The 18556-nt window shown below is 42.1% G+C and overlaps 1 long non-coding RNA gene across 2 annotated transcripts; it reads right to left on the bottom strand.

Annotated features, from left to right (window-relative positions):
* Positions 1-12103: 12103 nt before the first annotated feature.
* Positions 12104-16993, bottom strand: LOC147060448 (uncharacterized). 2 transcript variants are annotated; one of them, XR_015065476.1, is made up of 3 exons: positions 16957-16993; positions 16136-16724; positions 12104-13883 (listed from the first exon to the last, which is right to left on the bottom strand). It is a non-coding gene; the product is annotated as an uncharacterized LOC147060448 (long non-coding RNA). The 2 variants fall into 2 exon arrangements; XR_015065475.1 differs by lacking the exon at positions 12104-13883 and adding an exon at positions 14485-14767.
* Positions 16994-18556: the final 1563 nt, after the last annotated feature.

Below are 18556 nucleotides of genomic sequence, written 5' to 3'. Positions count from 1 at the left end.
ATCATTTTTCTGTGTCATCTAAACATTATGAATGCATTGAGGTGGTAGATATTCACGTCACATTCTTAGCTGTAAACAAAAGCGGCGTGTGGACGTGCCGCAATAAAATAAATCAGCCTGCAGGTGTTGTGCTTGCTCGCTTGCTTGGGTTGTTGTTGTTTTTTTTCTCTGGCAGAATGTACGACTGTTTGGACCTGCAAGCCACACAGTGTCCGCATGACACTTTATGGACTTTGTGGACTTTCTGGATGGACGTGAGCTGCCAGAAACGACAGCGTTTCCCTCAGGTCCTCTTCTGACTCCATCTCGAAACCTTGTTCACAAGCACCCTGAGGCTCCTCAGCACAAACGCGCGCACACACTCACGCACACACACACACACACAGCACAATATTCCTGCACTGTGCTTGAAACTAACACTGGCATGAAAGCCTAATCTGTGTTTAAAATCAGAATCCATAAAAAACTGTTTTGGCTTCAAATCCTAATTTGAGGTTCGAACCATTTCTTAAGAATACATTTGAAACGTCCAGTTCGTTGTTGAAACTCGAATATTAGTTTTCTTTGGAAAGACTCAATGCTGTAGCTCATTACAATGTGCAGCTGATGCAATATTCATAATGCCAAATATCGTAATTTTGTAAAATTTTTGTTCTTCTATGCAGATCCTCATAGTGGCACTCAAAGGATGACCTGTCGCCATACACATTATTGCTCATTCCCCTTTAATTACACACATCTAACATTCCGAGCTGTGCTATTCCCCAGCCTAAATTGCATTTAAAGGATGGTGTGGGAGTTAAAAGTGGTAACCCTTAATCGTGACTGGGCGGCAGTTACCACGGCGAAAGCTGATGAAATTTCCTTGACGAGAAGATTTTAGCTTACAGGAAAACGCCTCATTACCAACACTTTCAATGGATATTTTTTCTTATTTACGCAAAACATTTTCACTTAGCGTGTACAATAACTTTTCCGGAGTCTCTTTCTGGTCACAGCTACATGTTTCGCCACCTGTCAACGAGTGGGTGGTCCCTGCTTTTGGAACGGTCACTTCCATCTTTACTAATGTTAATGTCAACTACAGCTGGCAGCCTCTTCTGCAGGCACGAGCCTTGGCTGTCACATATTCGGAATAACAAAAGTGACTTCTGCTTGTAGTCAACATAACACTCACACTCGTGAAAAACCACGAGACAACCATCCACCTGTGGTGGAGAAAGACTTGTTTGAGACTATCAGGAAGGGAACAGCAGGGATGGGAACACCCAGGATAGGGGCAACCAAAAAATAGAAACCCATGTTGGGGATGAAGATGAGGCCATGCAAGATGAAGATTTCCTGGACAAAGAAAACCACCATGGTATGACCTGGGGACAGCGGACAACCTCAAAAGGGACTGCAATAGAAGAAAAAAAACGGGACAGTTGGTACAATAAATGGAAATAGACTTGCCTGGACAAGGACAACCCAAATGGAAAAAGTTAGGGTGGAGACTACAAAAAAGAACAACTGACGAGATGGAGACTCCAAGAATGGGAATATTGGGTTAGAGATCACTGAAACTGGATGTGGAATGGAAATAAAATATATAAGAAGTGGACACTACAGGTAAGTCATAGGCATAGAGTATGTTCAAGGGCTCACCAGGTTAAAGAGTTCTAGGATGGAGAAAGACATCTGACTCCTGCATTGGGGGCAGCAAGGATGAGGAAAGCAATGATTGAGACTTGATCTAGATTCCCAAGATGATAGAAAAAAAAAAGCAAGGTGGAGACTGTCAGAATTAGTGTTGGAATGAAACCTGGACGGGACCAGCCAGACTGGAGACGAATGTGAAGCGGTAATAGGGATGAATGAGGTGAGCATGTAATGTCGTCAAGTAGCAGACGCGACTCTTCTCGCGAGTCAGTATCTCATCAAACCAAGGGAGCACTGAAATGTGAATAGCAAAAAAAAACCCTGGATTTACAGGCCCAGATGGGTACAGCCTCAGTGAGGAATCCCCGGATGAAGACCATGAGATTTAAGCTTGAGGACAACCTGGATTGGTGACTACCAAAACAGGACAATTACAAGAGTCTGAAATGAGTTTGAGGAACCAACAGATATCAAAATGTAATCTTCAAGCCATAAAACAAAAGCATGGAAATTCCCAAGATTGCAACGCAACAACATTTTAATGGACTTCTCCATCATCCTCCGTGTTGAACAGAAAAGTCCTGTCAAACTAACTTGTGCACTCAGAGGGATTAAAACCATTAACGCAATTTATATCAAACCTCCGGCATGAGGTCAGTCATGCCAATGCCTTTAATGCTTCCCACCACCACCATCAACATCATCCCGTCTCCCCGCCACCCCACTTCTGCCTCCCCCACGGATAATCTAATTGAGGCCGGGGCTGCGGGCGGCGGATCGTTACGGCTCGGATGCTCCGGAACGCGTAGAAATCAAAGCTTCATTAGAATAAGATGGACTGACATTCCGGCTGGAAAGAAATAAATGAAAAGAATTAAAAGGAAAAAGGGTAGGAGGGATGGCGGTGGGGCGAGAAGAAATCAACCCTGATCGGGCGGAGGTTCGCTGACCGGTCGCTCGGCTTATGATTATGTTGACGTGGACATGAATGGCACATCTCATTAAAATTAAAGCTCTCATTAAAGCTAATTGGCAATTTAAGGAGAGATCCGGAGAATCCTTTCTGTCCTGCTCTGCCGTCCCGGCGATGACAGGCACAGGTGACAGCGAGTCTCATTTTATAGAAGGACCGGAAAAACAATACAGTAAAAATATTGCTATGGTAACTTCCTCCTTTCTCTTAAATTAAATTGTATTTATTTACCTATGTATACACAAATAGTATATATTTGTCGTTTTGAACAGGCAGTCATGTATGAGAGGAATGCTACTTTTAGTATTAAAATGACCTATTATAAAATTGAATGTGACTTTTGCTGACATCCCAACTAACAAAGATTCTCACATTATTGTTTAACAATCTTTAGGAGATGTAATGCCACGCAGCTCCTGCTGGGAAGAAGTGGAGTTTTACAACACTCGATTTGTTCTCAATCTATTTTGAACAAGTAAAATTGGCTCATAGCGTGTAAAAAATGGCATTGTGGGATAATGCATTGTACTGATAATCAACTTTGACGTCAAGATTCAAAGCTCCCGATCAGATGGCCTCTATAATGTCTCTGGAAAACATCTCATAAATCCCTCCAATTTGCATGAAAGGCTTCCTACGAGTGTTCCTAATTGTGAGCCGGCGAAGGTCAGTATCCTCACAGGTGCAGAGGAGAAACACAGTCGTAATGAGAAATCCATTTGTAGCGTGTGCTGCGACAAACAAACGAGAGTAGCAGCCTCCCTTACCTCATATAAACTGGGCCGTATTCCTTTTGACGGGGCTTTGTTTGAGTCGCATTAAAGGCTTCCCAGATTATTATTACAAATGTAAAATTGCATCAGCCCGGTCCCCCCTGGCTGACGGCGCTCTGATGTGAGCTCTCCAGAGCATCTTGCCTCGGATTAAAGGTGCCACTGTTCATAAACTCATCAAAGCGCACCGAGAGCGCCGACTCTCTCAAAGATAATGAAAATGTGCCGACAATAACGTGAAGGATTTAGACGGCGGGACAACAGGAGGAAGAGATAATAACGGCAGACGCCTGCAGCAATTAGATACTGTACCACGTTTCGTTGTACTTACAGGTGGCACTCGAAACAAACGTGAAAGGAGAATGGTGGAAGATAGACGGCGGGTGCAGCCCAACACGTACCTGAAGACGAGGGAGAAGCCGGGGGATGATGTGAGCTTGGGTCACTGGATCAAAAACAAACGAAATAATAACCCCAGAGTAAAACCTCATCGAGAAGCTTGACTGTTCATGAGAGACTTGAGAATTCAAGGAGTTGAGAAAATACCTAGACTCAGGAGCCAAGACCAAGACTGAGGAGTCAAGATCAGTAAGCAGACTGGTCTTCAAGAATCCCTACTAAACCTGTTTTAGATGCTACCCTGGTCTAGAGCACCTGATTCATATAATCAGGATCATTTTGGATTTGGCAAAGCTTGCAGATGTGTGAATCATTTTAATCAGGTGTCTTGGACGGGGGTTGGATATGTCTAAAAACAGGGGCTAGGACTCGGGAACCCCTGTCTTTGAGGGACTTTAAGCCAATATGACCAATTCAAGACCAAGACATTGCTGTATTGTGTCCAATTCAACACTAAGACCTTTGAGCAGTCGAGACAAAGTCAATGCCATGACATCGCAGCATCAAGATCAAGCTAAGGTCAAGAAGTTAGACTCAGAAAAAGTCATGACCCAACCTTTTTAGGGTGACTTCACATACCCAGTATCCTTAAGACCAAGCATTTCAGGCGTGGAGACCTTCAGGAGTTAGGCCCGAGTCATGGTCATGACTTCAACTATCTGTGACCAAGTCAACAAGACCAAGGATCCTACTTTTTGCCCAACACAAGTCTAGAGAAAAATGCAATCTAACAGCTGACCAAGTCAAAATGCAGTCAAGACCTAGGGCAGATCAAGACCAAGATTTTGACCAAGTGAAGAGCAAGACTTGAGCTATAATCTTTGAAACTTTGAGGGAACTGCAGTGGAATACCCTCCTGGAGGACACTGCCAGGACAATCGAAGGCACCTCCGACAGCTCTTGGCTTTGGCCTGGGCATCCACTTTTTGGTTTCCATATGATGTATTTTATGTGCCCTCTTTGCATCCATTGCAGCCTGGTGATCCTGAAAGGGGGATCCTTCCATCTGTGGTCCCTTCTCAAGGTTTCTCATTTTTCCCCTTGTAGGGGTTTTTTGAGTTTTTCCTTGCCCTTTTGGGAGCCTAAGATCAGGGGATGCTTTGAGAATTATTGTCAATTGATTGTCTGTGTGAAGCCCTTTGAGACTGCTTGTGATTTAGGGCTATACAAATAAACTTGACTTGACTTGACTTGAAACATTGAGCTCCGGCTAAGACCAAGACAGAATGGTTTAAGACCAAATCCTGACCAAGATGTTAAGTGTAAATACAAACGTTCACGTCTGACATGATTTTAAATGAAACATACAACCAAGTCCAATTTGTGAGCATCTCAGGCCTCAAGTAAGTCCTGTTGACTGACGGAGGGAGATAGCGTTCTCATTTGGAATTCCTCCATGCAGGTAAAAAGAGCCAACAGCCACACACACACACACACACACACACACACACACACACACACACACACACACACACACACACACACACACACACACACACACACACACACACACACACACACACACACACACACACACACACACACACACACACACACACACACACACACACACACACACACACACACACACACACACACACACACACACACACACACACACACACACACACACACACACACACACACACACACACACACACACACACACACACACACACACACACACACACACACACACACACACACACACACACACACACACACACACACACACACACACACACACACACACACACACACACACACACACACACACACACACACACACACACACACACACACACACACACACACACACACACACACACACACACACACACACACACACACACACACACACACACACACACACACACACACACACACACACACACACACACACACACACACACACACACACACACACACACACACACACACACACACACACACACACACACACACACACACACACACACACACACACACACACACACACACACACACACACACACACACACACACACACACACACACACACACACACACACACACACACACACACACACACACACACACACAAAAAAAAACAGTTGACAAAATAGATCCAAAATCCTTAAATCTTCATCTTTCCGCTCAGGCTGCTGAACGTCTTATCTGGCCATTTCCATGCACGCGCATTTAGGATGCCAATCCATTCCTGTACGGCGCTATTGTGTGACGCTGCAAAATGAATATAAATGGTATCAATTTCCACTGATAAATGCAGACACATTGTGGCGGGGATGCCGGATTAGTGTATAATTGGGAGGGGAAATGTCAGGGATACGTTAGGATATTCCGCCTCGTCACAGGCGGGATGCTACGAATCGGGACCACGCGCTCTGACTCCCAAATAACTTTTGTTGCATTTGGAGACTTAAGATGGATGCAGCGTGATTGGCGGCTCTCAGATATCGCTCCACTTGCTCGGGATCAAAAGGCAGGCGGGTTTTATTCCCCTTTAGGCTTGAAAAAAAAACAATCAGTCACGACAGTAGATGCTATTAAAAAGACGATTACTACTCTATATGCGTAAAAGTACGTAATTGCATCAGTCACTACAGTTAGCCAAATATTTAATTGACGGTCATCAGATAGACAATGTTAACATCAAGAAAATAGCTTGTAATATTTGCCCCCACTTTCATACTGAAACACAAAATATTGCTTTTGAAAAGTTACTTCCTGTATTGACTGGTTCACATCTTTGAGTGGTACACAAATAAGGTTGAATTGATTCCAAAAAACTGCTTGCTGAATTGTTTTTCATAGTATTGCCTGATGCACATTTTACTCTCGATACTTAAAATATTGCTGTGAATAGCTTTTGAATTGTCTCTACAGTTGTGACTGGTTGCTCAATTTTGACACAGACTGATGGGGCAATAGAAGAAAAGCACTTTTGCCTAGCTCCACACTTCCTTTCTTTACGTTTCCGTCATGCCTGCCGAGTCGCAATAAAAACACTTGGGGGAGCTAATTCATGCATGAAGGCGTTAATACTACACTTGTCTTTTGCATGTCACTCTTCTTTTCTTTAGGGCCCCCGTGGCGTCTCGCTCGTGGCAGTAAATAGAAGAAGAAAAACCATATAAACACTTCTTGCCAGCCTGCATAATCAAATGTTTCAGCGCCGTAATGACGGAGAGGGAGGCGAGAGGAAAAAAAGGCAGAGAGGCGCCCACTTGGCTTATCTGGTAGCGGCCGTGTGTGCTCGCTCGCTCTCATTGCAAGCACCAGGCGGCCTCCCCCCCCCCCGGTGCATCCCCCCTGCTTGCTCTCCATGTGCTGCTTTTATTACCATCTGGCTTTTGAACATTTTATGCAGTGCAAGAGGGGGGAATATATGCTCGTTTAGTCTGGCAACCCTGTGATGACACAACACCTTCAACACGTCTAATGCTGTGATCCTCAACCGGTGGGTCGGGACCCAAACATAGGTTACAAGTCCATTATGCATGGGTCGTGGAGTGGTAGTAATAAATTACAGGAGGTGTCTGAAAAATTTAACATGCATCCGAAGTGGAATTTGCTTTTTATTTGGAATTACCTTGACGAGAATTAATTGTTTTTACTTGCGGTCGAACAGAATATTGAACACTCCATGATGAGTTTTTTTTTTTTAAGACTGACGCATAAAGCTTAAGAAAATGAATCATTGTAATATATGCATTTAAACATCGAAAATGTTTACGCAAACTACATAACGTCAGCTAGCTTGATGCTAACATAGTGGGAAACACTATTACAGCCTAGCTAACAAAAATTAGCTGCGGAGTAACATGACATTGTAATCTAATGTAAATGGGAATGATATTAAGTCACACTTTAAACTAAGTCACACCAAATACATGCTAACCTGAGACTTATTATACAATATGAATATGCAGTAAAAGTGTGACACTCACAGTCAACCACATTATAAAGCCTCGTCAATTTGTTAATAAGTGGCTCTGTTTTCAAATTGAGTTTTTGAATCAAATATTTTCTTTATCCTTCCCAACTTCTGTAAAAGCTCGTTGCAACTTTCTGACAATAACAAAATCCCATGGCAACTACTCTTGAGAACCACAGTCTTTAAACAGTCACGCCTCTGACCGTTGGCTGCAGTAATTAAGCAGCAAGTCGGCTCCTGCACGAGTGTATTGACTCGAGGGGGCAAGCTGAGAACACCATGTTGTTGATTCTCTCACCTGGGGGCAGATTTTGGAGCATCATTGACCGTAACCCCTCCCGTAAACACGCGCTTTGATCATTCTGGTGTTATTTTCTCATTTTGTGCAGGCGCTTTTTGTGTCCTCCGGCGTGCCGTAACGAGCGCTTTGGATGCCGTGCCGCTGATGCAATGGATGCGGCGCGGTGGACCGACTTGATGCAACCCAGGCGATGGAAAATGAAAACAGTCGCAATGTCGCTGCCGCTTTGTTGACTCCATTTTGTGGCCAGAGTTGTCGGAACTGTCGGTCAAAGAATTTGATGCAACGATACGGTGTTTGAAGGAAATCACAACATTGCATATGTACATATTATATACAATGTACATAAAATGTACATATTATATACATTTGTGTCAGCCTTCTGTTGGGCAGGGCTTCTTGAAGTTTTTTGTGGGTAATGTCATGATGGACATCTCTAGAAAACATTATGTTGGTCATTGGGGTGGATTTTTAGTGCAAATCAAGTTCAGCAAAGACAATTGAACTTCACGAATATTTCAAAGTAAAACAGAGTTGACTTCCTGTGGATTTTCGGGCATAGCTCCCTAAGACTTTTTTGTGGGGCTCCTAAGGATAAAGACGTCCACCAATGTTTATGTCACAAAGCTAAACTGGCTTCAAAGGCCGAGTTTTCAACAATTGTTTCAGTGGTTGATGATTAGATTCGAGAAATAACCGTGAAATGTCTGCTTCAAAACAAAACGATGATTGATGGACATACCTTGGAAATTTTGTGTTGCCAAGTCAAACTGTGTGCAGGGGTTGCTTTTTCTAACCAGTGCGTGAGATGCTTATCAAGGTGATTTTGGGTTTTGCACGCCCATCCAAATGTGAATTACTATCCTTCATAATGGTGAGCCACCTTTCTAGTCTTTGGTCAGGCTGATTTGCATCCACCAACGGCTGAGTGCAGTCTCTCAGGTGCATTAACTACACGCATTCTGTCCAACATCATACAAAACACAAATATGCATTGATAAAATGTAGTTCCATTCATTTTAGAGCAATGATTAAAACTTGATAGTATGAACGTGACGTGGGAAAAAAATAGTCATAGGTGGATAAGGGTATATAATCAGTAAAGCATGATTCAGAATAATTGCAAATGCAGGCTGGAGAAAATGGAAAAAAATTCCAAAAAGTAAGCAAAAGATTTACAAATAAGTGAACATTTGCAGGTTTATGTTCAATATACAGATTTGATATATTTAAACATTTATAAGTACTTCAAATATATTTGCCGTGTATATTTTTCTAAAATACATTTCATACGTGCTCAGGATAAATTACTTTTCCCAGTGCAAAAACATACAAATAAAACAATTTTAAAAAATTAAAATGGTTGCCTAAGCCCCCCAAATAAATACAATCAAATCAAATACTATGTAACCATTGGGTATAAGAAAGTAAGATAAGCTTTTTAAAAAAAGTTCAACATATGAACATAAAAGATAAGAGCAGCGCTTCAGTCTCAACTGAGCTGTTACCTTTACTGCCAATGTCCGATTTAAGGACCGTCCAGGGAGACGACGAGTCAGCGAAAGCCCGCCGCGCACCTTTCGCTGCGGTAGCCATATTAACACGTGCGTTTTGGGAACTTAATTACACGTCGGGCGTACGGCCCAGCGAGGACGTCCGCGATTTATGACGACGGCCGTCGCACTTAGCCTCGCCGCCGTCCTCTAAATTGGCCGATTACTCACGCGAGGCGGCCGACGTGCGCAATAATTGGCACAAGCGCATTTTACTTTTAAGATGATGTATCGATCTCCACGCCGCTAGAGCAAAAATCCATAACGGACTCTTCCTGTTTGTTATCTGCGCTCCAAAAAAAAAAAAAAAAATTACAGACTAGGCAGGAAGACTCAATACAAAAAAAAGCCTGCTGTGATTCTGTGGGTCAAGTTAAAATTCCAGTTACACTGCAACTCACACACATTTTGTATTTGTCATTCCACGTAGGAGAAAAACATATCTCACTTTGGGTACTGTTAGCTTTAGTTAGCAACAATCAAATCACAAGGCTCCACTGTTCTGCATTCCTTCCTTTTCTTCTGCTTTCATTGATGAAAAACCTTTTTATTCATCTGTGGATAGCCTAGATGGGTAAATTAAGCAAAATTGACTGCAGAAAAAATCCTCCGTCCTTATCCCTGTGGTTTCATATGTCCAACCTGGGGCCGTCCAAATAAACTTATCCCATCCTTTTGCTGTGAGCCTTTGATAAATCCACTTTTCACACATTAACCGTGCTGGCGGAAACACGGCAGGTGTAAATGGCCACCTGATCCTCACCAGCTCTTTTTTTTCCCGCCAATATTGAATTTTCAATATCCAATCATGGTGTGAAAATCAGGTTAGGGCCACTTTGCTTCCCGATTCCCGCCGGCGGTTGGTCGGGAGTGGAGGTAGAAAGTGCCCACCCTGCCCCCTTCGTCCAGCCACCTGCGATCATACACGGAGGGGGCGGCCACACTGTCACGGTCGCCCTGGTGCATGGATTTGACACACATTACAGCAACGCCATTAGCGGCGCATCGATTGGATCCGGGGAAACGAGACCAATGACTCGGAGAGCTGTGGTCCACTCTGAGATGTAGGCAACTGGAGCAGACAGGAATCCAAAGCTAAACAAATGATGGACCTTGCTATATTGCAGTTTCTAAGCAATCTTTCTTTATGGATTTTTTTTTACTTTGCGGATTGTTGTCTGCGTCATTGGTTAAAGTAGCAGGTTTCCAAAAGTTGAGAATCACTGTAACATGTTGATTTCTGCGAGGCCATTTATAAGGTTCTGCAATCTAATGTTAACAATTAGTGAATGGACACAGAAAGTCTACCATTTTGGATAAAAGTGGAAATTGAAACTTTGTTTTTCTTGGTAACGTGACATTTCGTAGCCGTGTCTATAATGAGTAGACCCACAAAAACGTCTCAAGAAGTCAGGCCCGAGAAGACGCAGTAAGTCGGCCATCTTGTTTTCATGCCTAATTGACTCAGTAGCACTCAAAAGAGTTTAAAAAAAAAAAAAAAATCTGTCCCCAAAACCAGTTTCACGATGTAAATAATTGACAGAAATGTCTTTCATGAATGGATCCACATAAAAGTCTCAAGAACCCATGCCCAATAAAATCAGGAAGTTTGCCTTTCTGGTTTGAAGTAGCAATTCTAGGATTCATTTGGCCATTCCCATGGATCCTTTGAATTCCTCCTAACGATGATGTTCAATTGTTTCTATGTAGATTATTTTTCATATTTATTCAATACATAACTTGTTTAATTATTTAGCAGCCATGCAAACACTCCCTAATTACACTTATATGGCAACTTTTGCTGAGTGCACTCTGGTCGTGATTAGCCGCTGCTTCATCTGCGTCGTCTTCTCTGCTCGAGATTGTATTCTGCTATTAGTCTGATCATCCATAATTGCATTTTAAAGAGCTGACAGATTATATGCTTTGCCAAAACGGACACCACCACTTCACCGGTGGCATAAATCTTTGTCCGAGCAAGGCGCCCGTTCACCTCCTGCCGTATTAATTAAAATCATGGAAAGCTGTCCTATCAATCACTCAGGGTAATAAATGTATTCTATGGAGGCACATTGCGTTCTCGCAGATTAGCGCTATTAAACAGCAAAGATGAAGTGTTACACAAAGGTGAGAGGAGGTGCCACTCTCACGGGAACATAGAGTGCATATTAATCAAGCAATTTAATCCCCTGTTATGATGTGGGTCGTAGTGACCCATTTGAAAGTTGTGTAGTGAGTGAGTGTAGTGGCTTCATAAGTGTTATTTATATTTCTAGATCTATATTTGACCAATTTTTGATTTTATTATTTAACACATAAAAAAATAACACAAACGTTACATGAAGAAAGACAATAATTCAAAGAAAATGGTTGTGCGTAAGGAAGCCGAGAAACCCTGACAGGCTTATAATAATAAGATATTGACAATGTTAATTGTGATTTCATGTTGGGTTGAAAACTTTTGGCCAAGCGGTCAAATTCACCCAGGAAAAATGACATCACAAATTGAAATTGAACATGGGGATCAAGTCTAAAAATGGGTCCATTTGACTGGAAATATGAGAGTAGGGAAATACATAAAACGTACAAAAGTCGGTCAGTGTGACTCAATTTAACATGAGGGTTCCATTTTAAACGCGGGTCAAACTGACCCACAGCATACCAGTTTCATGTTACCAGAGTTAAATGTTAAAAATGGGTTTGTGTTATCCCGACTATAACGTAAACATTACAGTCCTAAATGTTTCAAACGATTCAGTTTGACCCATAACTGGTTTGTTTTGACCCAAAGTATTACAGGACCATAAAATGTTACAAACAGGTGAGTTTTCACAAAGTATAACGCAGCATTTAAAACGGGTCGTTTTGACCCGTCAGAAGGACTGGATGACAGTATCAATATCCTCACACTGGTGATGCATCGGCGTAAATCTTTTGTCTGTTTGTTGGTGGACGGATGCGTTAATCTCTACTTTAGCGGCGGGATAATCCTGTTGATAATCCTGACGATAATAATAATAATCCTCTCAACACCGTGTGGTGATAACGCAGCAGACATCTTGTCCTCTGCTGACCCCGGGACTCTCGCTTCGTCACTCCAGCGGCACTCCGGGCATCAGCGACACCGGCGGTGTATCAAACGCTAAATCCTCTTAAAGCGGAATCAGGAAATAGACGGCACAAAAAGCGAGCGTGTGACTAAAAAGATGGCCGTGAGAGACAATGGTACCTTTAATTGTTTCCTACAGGATTTAGCGTTATCTCTGGGATTTTGGTCCACCCCGGCTATTTTGCAATTTTTTTCCCCCTCAAAAACAATTTGTGGCACCTGTGTACGTGGGTACAATGCCAACATCTCCTCCATGTCTGTTGCAACAAACCGGCACACTGATAGTAGGTGAGACAAATGTTAAATATTAAAATAGAATCACATTTACACAATGTTTGAATGCAACAATCTATATGACCCACAGTATATAAGCAGCATTACAAATTTAGCCAGGTTAAGGACATTGAACATAAAAGATGGGTCAGCATAATACAAATGCTAAAAACTGGTACTTTTGACTCGTCATGACAGCGATAAGGTGAACGTTAAAAACAGGTCAAATGGTTAAAAATCTGTCGATTTTAAATGAATTGGTCACTATAAACTACATGAGAAGAAGAAGGTTAAAGATATTTTTAAATGGGTCAAATTGACCCACATGACCCCACATGAAGACTAAATGCATACAACCTCTCAAACTGACTCACATTAAAGCAGGCGGATTAAATCTTTAGCAGTTCGACCTACAACATAAGACGAGGCTAAAAGGAGTGTGGGAGGTGTAAAGTTCGAAATGGGTCAATTTGACCCACCATCTAAGAAGACAGCATAATGAGTGTTCAAAATAAATCTTGATAACTAATAACATTAGAGAAGGGGTACATATTGAAACAGGGTCATTTTGACCCACAATATAACAGCAGAATTACCACAAACATTTTTGCTCCGGCCCCCGTCTTCGTTATCTTGAATTTCACCCACTCCAAACAATTTGTGTCAGTGGCATACGTGGGCACAATGGCGTCGTCCGCCTCTGTCTGCTGTCTTTTGTCTTGGCCCGCCGACTCGCTCCCTCCCTCGTTGGCACAGATGGACCAATCCGGCAGATGTTTTCATCGGAACTGGAATTTTTGCTTTTTTTCTTGCTGTTTTCCAGCCTCGCTGTCTCTTCCCGTCTCCTCACGCTCGCTCGCCGCCGAATGGATTTAGGTTGTGGAGTTAATGAGGTGATTTGCATCTGTCCAAAGCACTTTGCTGCTGATTGTTTGGAGCAGAAAATAAAGCGCAAAAAAACCAAAAAAAACCACCAATTTTCTGTACAAAATGCTCCTCTCATTTTCCGGCAGTGTTTCAGAGAGGAGAACAACAGGTAAACAAAATGGAATGATACACGATATTGTGTGGAGGACAGCTCTCAACCTTTATGTATCTTGTAAATTCATTCTTGTAAATATGGAGTCGAAAATGTTGACTCCCCATGAGCAGTTCAACGTTTCCATGTTAAAGTAGCAGAAAACAAAAGAGGAAAAAAAACAAACAGCATAATTTATTTTTGCTTGTGGTTTCTTACCATATGTATTTGTTGAGATAATTTTGAATTTACAACATGCAGTATTTTTTTATGCTCTGCAATAACGTGACGTCAATTTTTCGTAGAATGTCTCCATTATACGAGATTGACGTCGTGCTCTGTGCTATCTCTCTCTCCCTCCCTCCCTCCTTCCTATCTCTGTCTGTCTCATTCCATCCATCCATCCATCCATCCATCCATCCATCCATCCATCCATCCATCCATCCATCCATCCATCCATCCATCCATCCATCCATCCATCCATCCATCCATCCATCCATCCATCCATCCATAATTGCCTGACTGTAGATCTTTTTTTTTCTTTTACCCGGTGTTTTGAAAGTATTTTACACATAAAGTTCTCTGGCACAAAAAGTACATATTGTACATACAAAAAGACAAAGCTGCAGTATGAAAGAAATCATCATTGTAAAAAAAAAAAAATCTTCACATTAGCAGGAAGCACCTGCTCTGGTGCGCTGTGATGTTTTGCCTGGGGTGTAATTAATCTGGATGACAGGTGTCCGCCGCGCACCTCCATCCGTGCAGCCAAATAACAGCCTCACTCACTCTGGGAAAATTAAAGTAAAACGCAACAAAAAAAAAATGTCCGGCAGGTGTTTTTTTGCAAAATGATACAAGAGCAGCTCATCCAAAAGCTCAACCCCTCCCATCAAAGACACACTGGTCTCCTTCATAAAAAGATGAAAGACGTTCCATAAAGGAGTTGTTCAAATAATTACATTATAATATTACATGATCTTCACAAGCGAGTCAAATCACATACTGAAAATGGAACAAGCAAATATGCTAACTTAATTTTTTCCATTTCTTGTTATCCGCCGCGAGTGTGCGCATGTCACGAAAAGGAAGGCCGAATACCTTTTAGAAAAATCTGACTTGCCTTGTTTTCCAAAAGGTAATCCACTAGGGTTGGGAAGATTCACCGATATGCATCGGAAAATTGATACGAACTGTAAGATGCAGTTGCATCGTATCGTATCGTACTGGATCGCATTGTTTTGAAATTAAATTGTACTGCATCGCACCGTCATCGCAGGAGATGGGAGAATCGAATCTTATCATTGGCAATTCCATGAATCGTGAATGCATCGAATCATTGGCAGTGTATCGAGATGTATATCGTCTCGCTTTGATGGTGAAAATTCCCATCCCTATAATCCACTGGTCTGTCCGATATATAGTGTGAAGCAGAAAGTGTGTAGGAGTACGGAATCACGTGTTTACACAGAGATGTGATGGACACGGCCATCAACAGTTATGATGTGCTCGTGCGTCAGGTCAGATTGCGAGCACAGGCATAAAAGGCTGTAAAAATACTTTATAGGCAGAATGGACGCCGGCGGACATTAGCGGACGGACCAAAAAAAAACCCCACCTGAGCAGGGGTCCGAGAGGCTTTTAGCGGCCCTTCGTTGCGCGAGCTTCGTCACGCTCCAGGCGTTCCCCTGTGAAGGATCTAAAGTAGAACCAGGCTTTCAAGCCAGCTCGCTAGGTGTGTTTGATTCGCTCTGCGGCATCACTTAAATCCAGAAGGCCTTATCTGCTTGCCTGCCTGCCTGCGTCTTTTTTTTTTTTTCAAATACAGCCAGCTGTTAGCCTAGCGTAGCTTTTGTGTACATGACGTTCAAGCTCAAATGTGCAAATATTGATCTTTGGGAGGATCTTTTGGTCACGCAGTCAGACACTCGACATGACATGAGAAAAAGATCAACTTGTGACCACAATGCACGATTGTGTACGAAATTAGAAATTCAGGTTTTGGCCATGACAAACGAAACACGTCCGCATGAAATATAAACTCATGGCCATGAAATGTTACCACTTGACTGGACATTCCATCATTAAGATACAATCAGACAACTTCATATAACAAGCTGGAGTTTTCACCCCAAATCGTTGATAGCATCAAACTTACCTTCCATATGATGGCGCCTCCTGTTGGTTAGTCTAAGCAAACAGCAATAGATCATCTGGATTTTGGCCTGTTTTACTGTCACTTCTCCTGAGTAACGATGGTACGCGATTAGCAAAGAGAGGCTATGGTGAAATCTTGTGACAACACTGCAAACGTCCTCTTTAATGAAGTTAGGAAGCGGACAGCTTAATAAAGTGGGATCCTTTCTTGTGGAAAAGCTCCATGTTGGTCCTTGGAGGATGTGTCATTGTGTCTGCCAAGAACATCTTTAATCAACAATGTCAAGATGATGCCTTTTAGGATTATTTGAGATACTTTCAAGGGCTCAATTTGTTGTTTGTGGCAACAATCCATTTAGATTGCGATTTTGGCGTCCATCTTTGACTAACGCCATTAGAGTGGCCATGCATCCCCGCCTCAGTGCATCAAGGTTTTTTTTTTATCCAGTAACGATATGGTTTAATTACCGGGAGGAGCGATATCATCCATCGTCTTTGCAGCTCAGTTGCCACTCACTGTAGTTTTTCAAAAATACATTTCCAATCGATGTGAGCGTGCTGCTGCCATTGAAGGCACATGGACGTGAAGCCTAAAATGACAAAGTGTACAAGTTTGATGATTAATGGTAGGATGGCTCTACGGGTTAAAATCATAAATATGAAATGTCACTTTCATGGAGTGATGCAATTGTATGGAAGCTACAGCATTAAGCAGATAAACATAGTATTAACACACACATCATGTGTGGAATGTATGAGTTTGTGGTTTTTGATTCCTATTTATATGTAAAGAATATAAATATAAGCATAAAGTCCACTCACAGTGTGGGTCGGTGCATGAAAGTATCTTTGATGATGTTGAAAGGCTAAGTGAGTTGGACACTTCCTGGTTTATGTACTACTGGGTCGTACCATTTTGGATTGTAGGGTGGAGAGATGATATTTCCGTTGTGACAAGCAGCTTAAATAAACGTCCCTAGCCCAGCTTTGAAATCCTAACCAGGACCAGAAACCCTAATTTGAAAAATATAAACCTGGTTTGAATTCTTAATTTGAAATCCTAACTGTGGTTTGATACTTTGATTTGAAAGCCTACCCCTAACTTGAAATGGAATTGAAATTTGAACTTGAATTGAAATTTAAAATTCCATTCCAGGCTTGATAGCCTATATTAATATCTTGAAAACATCATTTGAAACTTGTGCAACAGTTATCGGATTCAAAGTACATGAACCAACTGTAGTAACTGTAAGCATTAAAACGAGATACTTTTGTCACCACTGACTGAGGACGAGAGTGCAACATTTGGCAAGCAAACGTTTGACGTATGTCTGAGCTGACAAAATGTTTGTCTTGTACGTCAAACACGAGTGTGCTAGCTTGTCTCCCGCCAGGTTTTGAGCGCTTCTTGACGGGAGACGGCAATGACACATTTGGATACATCGAGACGCCGTTCAAACTGTGGTCGTTGTGAGTGTCAGGCTGAAATTCCTCAGGTGTCAGCTCGTCATAGCGTCAAAGGCGGGAAACGTGGCTTTTCATCCTTGTCTGTTGAAAAGAAAAAATAAATCATTTAAATAAATAAAACAAGAAAAGAACTTCCCAGCAACCAGCAGGTGCTTGTTTTCCCAAACAAAGTGGCTATTCAGCTCCTGACATGTTTTCCGCCATCTCTTCTTTGGTGCCGTCACAAACGTGTTAGCATGTTTGCTAGGCGCAAAAAAGAGATGACAAGTTGACAAAGCTTCAAATCTGTATTTAAATCCTAAACCTGTCGCTTTTAAGAACTCACTCCAGCATACAAACCCTGGCTCGAAAGCCCAATACAGATTGTAAACTTTAGCTAGAATCCTTAAAACCCGAAACCCATGACTTTGAAACTTTCAACATTCAGCTGTTTTCTCTCGCTTCCTTTGGTGCCGTCACGAGCACTTTGATACATTTACCTGGCGGAGAAAAAACAGCAGAGAAGCTGGCACCTGAACACAGTCGCTCATCATAGAAGCCAAAGAAATAAAGATGGGAGAGAAAAAAAAAAAAAAAAAGGAATCGAGCGTCAACCTGACTTGCGCTGAATGCTTGTGTCGGGCCCCTCAGGGCAGGCGTTGCAGAGGAGTGCATGCTGGGAGATGAGATCAGCTCTTCCAAGTCAACATTCAAGACATATTAGTCTTAATAGGTTCTTTACCATTTGCAAACATTACAGTGCACTGACAACTATTTTCATTATTATTGACACTTTATTCATGAAAATTGGTTAAAATCCTCAGAATTGTCACCTCTCGACAAAAGTCATTTTCTGTTGTGTTTCATCAAATTGTGCTGAAACCAAAAAAAGACATTTGAAAATATTTGCTTTTACTTTGAAAATCAACAATCAACCTTTTTTTTATGCTTTTCTCATGTGTTACAAACCAAACTA

Source organism: Syngnathus leptorhynchus, chromosome 2 (assembly GCF_054491065.1).
Source record: "Syngnathus leptorhynchus isolate UIUO chromosome 2, UIUO_Slep, whole genome shotgun sequence".
Lineage (NCBI taxonomy): Eukaryota > Metazoa > Chordata > Actinopteri > Syngnathiformes > Syngnathidae > Syngnathus > Syngnathus leptorhynchus.
The sequence above is the reverse complement of the archived record's forward strand: the minus strand, read 5'-3'. Positions and strand labels throughout refer to the sequence as shown.